Raw genomic sequence first — 7,859 nt, forward strand, 5'->3', positions numbered from 1 at the left:
AGGTCGTGTGAGGGCCCTCTCGGAGGCGGCCGTCTCCCGGGGAGGGGTGGCATTGGCAATATCCTTGGATATTGCCAATGCCTTTAACACCCTCCCCTGGGAAGAGATAAGGAGGGGGCTCGAATATCATCGAGTCCCCCCTTGTCTCAGGGCGGTCGTCGGGGATTATCTCCGCGGCAGGTGGATCGAGTATCCGGGCCGGGATGGTGATATGCGGAGGGAGGTGTACTGCGGTGTTCCGCAGGGGTCGGTCCTCGGGCCACTCCTGTGGAACATCGCGTACGACTCGGTGTTGCGGGCCGGCCTCCCCGACGGCGTCAGCACGGTGTGTTATGCGGATGACACACTGGTGCTGGCCGTCGGGGCGCACTGGGGGAGGGCCATGCGTCGCGCGGAGGAGGGGTCGCAACGCGTCGTCGACCGGATCAGGGGGATGGGGATGACGGTGGCGGTCCATAAGACCGAGGTGATTGCGTTTCATTCACCTCGGCAGGATCCGCCACCCCCTCTGATTCGGGTGGGTGGGGCTGACATCGAGGTGAAGCCCCAGATCAGGTATCTGGGGCTGATCCTCGATAGCCACTGGCGTTTCGAGAAGCATTTCCGCTGCCTGGTCCCCCGGTTGGAAAGGATGGTTGCGGCTCTGGGCCGGATCCTGCCCAATCTGGGGGGCCCGGCGGGCCGAGTTCGTCGCCTCTATGTGGCAATGGTCCAGTCGGTGGCCCTATACGGTGCCCCCGTCTGGGCGGACGACCTGGCTGCCTCCCGGCGCAGCATGACTATGCTGCGTCGGGTGCAGAGGCGCATGGCGCTCAGGGTCGTCCGCGGGTATCGGACCATGTCACATGAGGCGGCGACGGTTCTAGCGGGGATGCCGCCCATGGACCTGCTTGCGCGGTCGCACGCGGTGATGTACCGGCACCGCGTCGACCGTCGCGCGGAGGTGGGGGCGGTCCCGGGCGGGCAGGAACCTGCTTGGGGCGATTTGAAGCGCCAGGCCCGGCACTCCGTGTTGCTCGCGTGGCAGGAGCGGCTGGCTCTGCCAACCGCGGGGCACCGGACTGTCGGGGCTGTTCGGCCGCTCCTGAAGGAGTGGCTGGACAGAGGCCATGGCAGCCTCACCTACCGGCTGGCACAGGTATTTTCCGGGCATGGCAGCTTCGGAAGGTACCTGTGCCGGATAGGGAAGGAGCCGACGGCGCGTTGCTGCCACTGCGACGCTGAGCAGGACACGGCGGATCATACCCTGGAGGTATGCCCCGCGTGGGAGGGAGAGCGCCGTGTCCTGGTCGGCGTCGTCGGGCGGGATGTCTCGCTGCCGGGTGTGGTGCGCGCCATGCTCGGCAGCGAGGAGAAGTGGAGAGCCGTGGCCTCCTTCTGCGAGAACGTAATGTTGCAGAAGGAGGCCGCGGGGAAGGAGCGCGAGCTTCAGCGGCGCGCTGAAGCTCGCGCTCGTGCGGTGGCCCGAGGTCGTCGCCCGGTCGCGAGGCGTCGCGGGCGGCCGCCTCGGCGTGGCGGATGACCTAGGCTGGGAGGGGGGTCCTGAGGGGACCCTCCTCCCGCCAGGCGGCGCCGGGTCGGACCGGTTGGGGGTAGGAGTGCCTCCCCCTACCGGTCCAACGCAAGGGGAGGCACCCTCGGCGGTCTGGTGCGGCCATGAACGCCCGGCCGCCGAGGGGTGGAAACGGGGTCGCGGGCGGTTGCGAGTTGGGGCTCGCAGCCGCCACTAAACGCGGCCCCGGGACGGATAGCGGCGGGATGGAGTGGCCCCGTCCCGCCGCTATGAGGCAGTGTGTCTACTGGGGGGACCGATTGTCCCCCCGGGGGATGGGCGCGAAAGCGCGGGCACGGGGAGGATACCGGAAGAATGCTTCGAGCGATTCCCGGTATCCTCCCAAAGCGTGCCGAAGGGTCACCGTGGGGTTTTTAGTGGGTAGGTCCCGCGCCTGTCGTTGTACGGGCGCGGGGAATCCCACACACCCCTCCCACCTCTCCCCAAGGAGGTGGGAGGGAGTCTTTCGAAGATTTTCCCCACGACAAAAAAAAAAAAAAAAAAAAAAAAAAAAAAGTAAGCAACCAGTGAGATATTATGCGAGCGGTAGGCTAGTAAGCATCCAGAGTGCTAGTAAGCAAGCAGTAAGATAGTAAGCAAGCAGTAAGACTTTAACAAGGCAGTAAGCTAGTAAGCAGGCCGAGAGCTAGTAAGCGAGCAGGAAGCTAGGAAGGAAGCAGTATGCAGTTAAGCTAGCAGTATGCTAGAAAGCCACCAGTGAACTAGTAAGCAAGCAGTAAGCAAGCATGCAAGCAGTGTGCTAGTAAGCGAGCTGGAAGCTAGTAAGGCTAGCAGTATGGTAGTAAGCAAACAGTAAGCTAGAAGGCAAGCAGCAAGTTAGTAAGAGACCAGTTAGCTAGTAAGAAAGCAGTTGGCTAGTGAGCAAGCTGCAAGCTAGTAAGCAAGCAGTGATATAGTAAGCCAAATGGAAGCTAGTAAGGAAGCTGTATAATACAAGCAAGCAGTAAGCTAGAAAGCAAGCGGCAAGCGGCAAGATAGTAAGCAAGCAGTAAGCTAGAATGCAAACAGCAGGCAATTAGGAAAGCAGCTAGCTATCCAGCAAGCAGTAAGCTAGTCAGCAGGCAAGGAGGAAGTTTGACTGTAAGCAAGCTGTGTGATAGGATGCAACCAGTAATCTAGTAGGCAAGCAGTAAGCTGGTAAGCTAGCTGTATGCTAGAAAGCAAGCACTTAGCAAGTAGTGAGCTAGTAAGAAGGTAGAATGCTAGTAAGCAAGCAGTAAGCTGGTAAGCTAGCTGTATGCTAGAAAGCATGCAGCAGGCTAGTAAGCAAGCAGCAGGCAAGCAAGAAAGCTGGTAGCTGCTAAGAAAGCAGGGAGGTAGTAAGCAAGCATAGAGCTAGTAAGCAGGCAGGGAACTTGTAGCAAAGTAGTAATCTATTAAGCAAGCAGTTTACTGGTAGGAAAGCAGTTATCTAGTAAGCAAGTAGTAAGCTTGTAAGCAAGCTGTACGCTAGTAACCATGTACTGAGATAGTAAGCGAGCAGGAAGCTAGTAGGCATACAGTAAGCGAGTAGCAAACAAGTAAACAAGGAGTAAGCTAGTAAGCGAACAGGAAGCTAGGAAGCACAAGGTAAGCTAGTAAGCATGCAGCCGGCTAGGAAGCATGCAGCAGGCTAGTAAGAAAGCTAGTACCTACTGAGAGAGGAGGAAGGTATTAAGCAAACAGTAAGCTAGTACGAGAGCAGGAAGGTTGTAAGAAAGTAGTATGCTAGTAAGCAAGCGGTAAGCTAGTAAGCAACCGGTAAGCTAGTAAGCAAGCATTGAGCTAGTAAGGAAGCAGTAAGTTAGAGAGCAAGCAGTGAGCTAGTGAGGAAGCATTTAGTTAGCAACAAAGCAGTAAGTTTGTAGCAAAGCAGTAAGCCGGTAAGCATGCTGGAAGCTAGTAAGCATTTGTCTGGTAAGTGAGCGGTAAGTTAGTAAGAATGCAGTAAGTTAGGAAGAATGCAGGCATATTGTAAGCAAGCACTAAGGTAGTAAGCAAGCAGTACGATAGTAAGCAAACAGTAAGATTGTAAGCGAGCAGCAGGATAGTGAGCGTGCTGTAAGCGAGTTAGCTAGCAGTGAGCTATTAAGCGAGCAGAAGCTAGTAAGGAAGTAGTATGCTAGTAAGCAAGCAGTAAGATTGTAACAAAGCAGGTGGTTAGTAAGCAAGCAGTAATCTAGAACGCAAGCACCAAGCTAGTAAGCAAGCAGTAAGCGAGTATGCTAGCAGTAAGCTAGTAAGCAACCAGTAAGGTAGCAAGCAAGCCTCAGGCTAGTCAGAAAGCTGTTAGATAGTAGGAAAGCAGTGTACTAGTAGGGAAGCAGCATGCTAGTAAGCAAGCAGTGAGCTAGTAAACAAGCAGTGAGATACTAAGTGAGCAGCGGGGTAGTAAGGAAGCAGTGATCTAGTTAGCGAGTAGGTAGCTAGAAAGGAAGCAGTAAGCTAGTATGCAACAAGTAAGCTAGTAAGCAAGCTGTATGGTACTAAGCAAGCAACGGGCTTGACAGGAAGCAGATTCCTACTAGGAAAGCAGTATGCTAGTATGGAAGCAGAATGCTACAAAGTAGGCAACAAGCTAGTAAGCTACCAGGTAAGCTAGGATTTAAGTAGTGGGCTAGTAAGCGAGTGGGAATCCAGTAAGGAAGCAGTACGCAAGTTAGCAAGCAGTAAGTTAGTCAGCAAGGAGTGAGCTAGTAAGAAAGCAGTTAGCTATTAAGTCAAGGAGTAAGCTAGTATGCAACGAATAAGGTAGTAAGGCAGCATCGGGCTTGACAAAAAGCAGTTAGCTAGTAAGCAATCAGTGGGCTAGTAAGCGAGCAGGGAGCTAGTAAGGAAGCATTATACTACTAAGCAAGTAGTAAGCTAGTAAGCAAGCTGTGAGCTAATAAGCGAGCAGTAAGCTGGTAAGGCTGCAGTGTGCTAGAAGGTAAGCAGTAAACTAGAAAGCAAGGAGCAAGCTAGTAAGCGAACCGTGAGCACGTAAGCGAGCTGAGAGCCAGTACGGAAGCAGTATGCTAGTAGGCACGCACTAAGCTAGTAAGCAACCTGTAAGCTAGTTAGCAAGCAGTAAGCTTGTATGAAGGCAGTTAGTCAGTAGGCATGTAGTAAACTAGTCAGAAACCAGTATGCTAGTAAGCAAGCAGTAAGCTAGTATGCAAGCAGCAAGCTAGTAACAGAGCAGTAAGTTAGTAACAACGACGTAAGCTAGTAAGCAAGGAACAGGCTAGTAAGAATGCAATTAGCTAGTAAGCAAGAAGTAGGCTAGTAAGCATGCAGGAAACTAGTAAGGAATCTTTCTGCTAGTAGGAAAGCAGTAAGTTAGGAAGGAATCAGGAAGGTACAAAGCAAGTAGCAAGATAGCAGGCAAGCAGTAAGCTAGTAAGGAAACATTAGTCTTGTAAGAAATCAGTAAGTTAGTAAGAAAGCAGTAAGTTAGGAGGAAAGCTGGAAGGTAGTGCGAAAGCAATTAGCTACTAAGCAAGGAGTAAGCTAATAGTCATGCAGTAAGTTAGTAAGCAAGAAGTGAGCTAGTAAGAGAGCTTGAATCTAGTAAGGAAGCAGCAAGCTAGTTAGCAAGCGGGAAAGTAGTAAGGAAGCAACAAGCGAGTGAGCTAGCATTAAGCTAGTAAGCAAGCAGTGAGCTACTAAGGGAGCAGGAAGTTAGTAAGCAAGCAGTAAGCTAGTAAGCAAGCTGTAAGCTCGAAAGCAAGTAGCAAACTAGTAAGCAAGCACTAAGCTAGAAAGTAAGCAGCAGGCTAGTAAGAAAGCAGTTAACTATTAAGCAAGCAGTAAGCCATTATGCTAGCAGTGAGCTAGTAAGCAAGCAGTAAGCAGGAATGAAAGCAATTAGCATGTAAGCAAGTAGCAAGCTATTAAGCAAGCAGTGGGCTAGTAAGCAAGCAGTAAGCTAGAAAGCAAGAAGCAGGCTATTAAGAATGCAGTTAGCTATTGTGCAAGCAGTAAGCTAGTAAGAATGCAGCCTGCTATTAATCAAGGCGTAATCTCGTTTGCAACAGGTAAGCTAGTAAGCAAGCATCTGGCTAGTAAGAAAGCAATTAGCTAGTAAGGAAGCAGCATGCTAGTAAGCAAGCAGTAAGCTAGTAAGCAAGCAGTAACCTAGTAAGTAACCTGTAAGCTAGTAAGCAAGCAGCAGGCTTGTAAGATAGCAGTTAGATAGTAAGAAAGCTGTAGGCTGGTGAGCAGGCAGCAAGCTAGTTAGGAGGTGGTATGCTAGTAAGCAAGCAGTAGGCTGGTAAGTATCCAGTCATCTGGTAAGCAAGCACTGAGCTAGTAAGCGAGCAGGAAGCTAGTAAGGAAGCAGTATGCTAGAAAGCAAGCAGTAGGTTAGTAAGTAACCGGTAGGCTAGTTAGCAAGCAGTAAGCTGTTAAGCAAGTTGTAAGCTAGTACGCAAGCAGTATGCCAGTGAGTAAGGAGTAAGCTAGTGTGGTGTGTGTGTGTGTATGGTATGGGTGAATCATGAGTGGTATGAGTAAGCGACGAATGCTTGGAGCCGAATGATTGTTTATGCAATGGTATCGATGCCGATGCCGTCAATGTTGTGGGTGGCGTCATTCGGTTTGAAGACGCACGTGGCTGGCCCTGGGAAAAAAGGGCAGAGTCGAGCGAACCGTCGAAGAGTCCACACGAGCGAGTTAAGATATAGCGAGTTATATTTTTACCACCTTTATTTTATTTCATGTTCAAGTAATCTTAACATCTTGTATTCTATTTTAATTTCATTTTCTACAAAATTGGGGGCTGGTCCGCGGTCAGAATTTAAACCGAGTCGTAGCAGAATGCTTAGTGTGGACAGTAAAGTATTGTGAGAACAGAGTTTACTTAAAAGGGTTGAGGTGAAAGTGTAGAGTGTGTACTGCGCGGACTAGTGTGGAAAGTGACGATTCATAGTTGTGGTGGTCAATAAAATGGCTTCAGTAAGGAGGGATGCAAGTGATTTCTGCATCGCAGAATTGAAAGAAAAATTACGAGAGAAGGGACTTTCAATATCTGGTTTGAAAGCGGAATTGATTCAGCGGCTGCATGAAGCCGATCCGACCGGCGAATGGTTAAAAGTATGTACAAGCAGCGTGGTCGAAGAAACTGCGAGTGACAATAGTTCAGGATACGCAAGTGATATGGTACAGATGCGGCGAGAAATGGAACTTGCACAAAGAGAGAAACAACTAGTAGAGCGGTAGCTTGATTTAGCTCGCCAACAAATTGCATTACTTCGAGAAATGCAGAGGCTTAATCTCGATAGAGGTGAGGCAGGGGAATCAACAAGCGTACCGACGGGGCAAAGACGACCGCCACCGGTAAATATCTCTGCCATTGCGGATTTATTAAGTTATTTTGATGGAAGTAGCAATACATTCGTCACGTGGGAGCGTCAAGTTCAAACATTGAAAATGACGTATCAACTGACGGATGATATGGCTAAACTGTTGATGGGATCGCAACTGAAGGGTAATGCACTTGAGTGATTACATTCGAAACCTGAGCATATTGCAATGTCAGTAGAAGAATTACTGAGGAATCTACAGGAAATGTTTTACCATCCTGGAAGCGTTCTTGAGATGAGACGACGTTTTGAGGCGCGTGTTTGGAGGAAAGAAGAAACGTTCAGCGAATATGTACATCAAAAAGTGATTTTAGGATACCGCGTACCTATCAGTGACGCAGAAATGATAGAGTACATTATAGAAGGAATACCTGATCGAGGATTAAGGGATCTGGCGCGAGTGCAGAAGATAGCAACTAAGGGGGAACTGTTAGCAGCATTCGATAGGATTTCCTTGCAAGGAAGATCATTGCCGTTCAACCCAGCGATCAAGCCAAAGGAAAGCAAGTGGTCACCAGTGAAGACAATAAAGCAAGACGTTAAAGAAGTGCCGAATAACCAATTACGATGCTTCAATTGCGGTGAGAGGAACCATCGAGGTGTAGACTGTCCTGTTAAAAGCAAAGGGCCAAGATGTTTCGCTTGCCGAGACTTCGGACACAGAGCCATGGATTGTAAGAAGGGGCAGCACAAGCAGGTAAACGAGTATACGGCAGTGGCCGTTCAGGACAATAAAGTATACAAGCCTGTTACATTGCTAGGTAAGCAGATAGTAGCGTTTATAGATATGGGTAGCGATTTACATTTAATGAAAGCCGAACAATATATTAGGTTAGGGAGTCAAGCGCGAGCTACCGTCGAGCACGGACGTGTTTATATTATTGTCCTGGTTCAGATTGCGAGCGATACGCGAGTGTTCGTTTAAAGTGTGTGAGAGAGAAGGAAAGTGTTTCTGGTTTCAG

Source organism: Colletes latitarsis, unplaced genomic scaffold, assembly GCF_051014445.1.
Source record: "Colletes latitarsis isolate SP2378_abdomen unplaced genomic scaffold, iyColLati1 scaffold0007, whole genome shotgun sequence".
NCBI classification, from domain to species: Eukaryota; Metazoa; Arthropoda; class Insecta; order Hymenoptera; family Colletidae; genus Colletes; species Colletes latitarsis.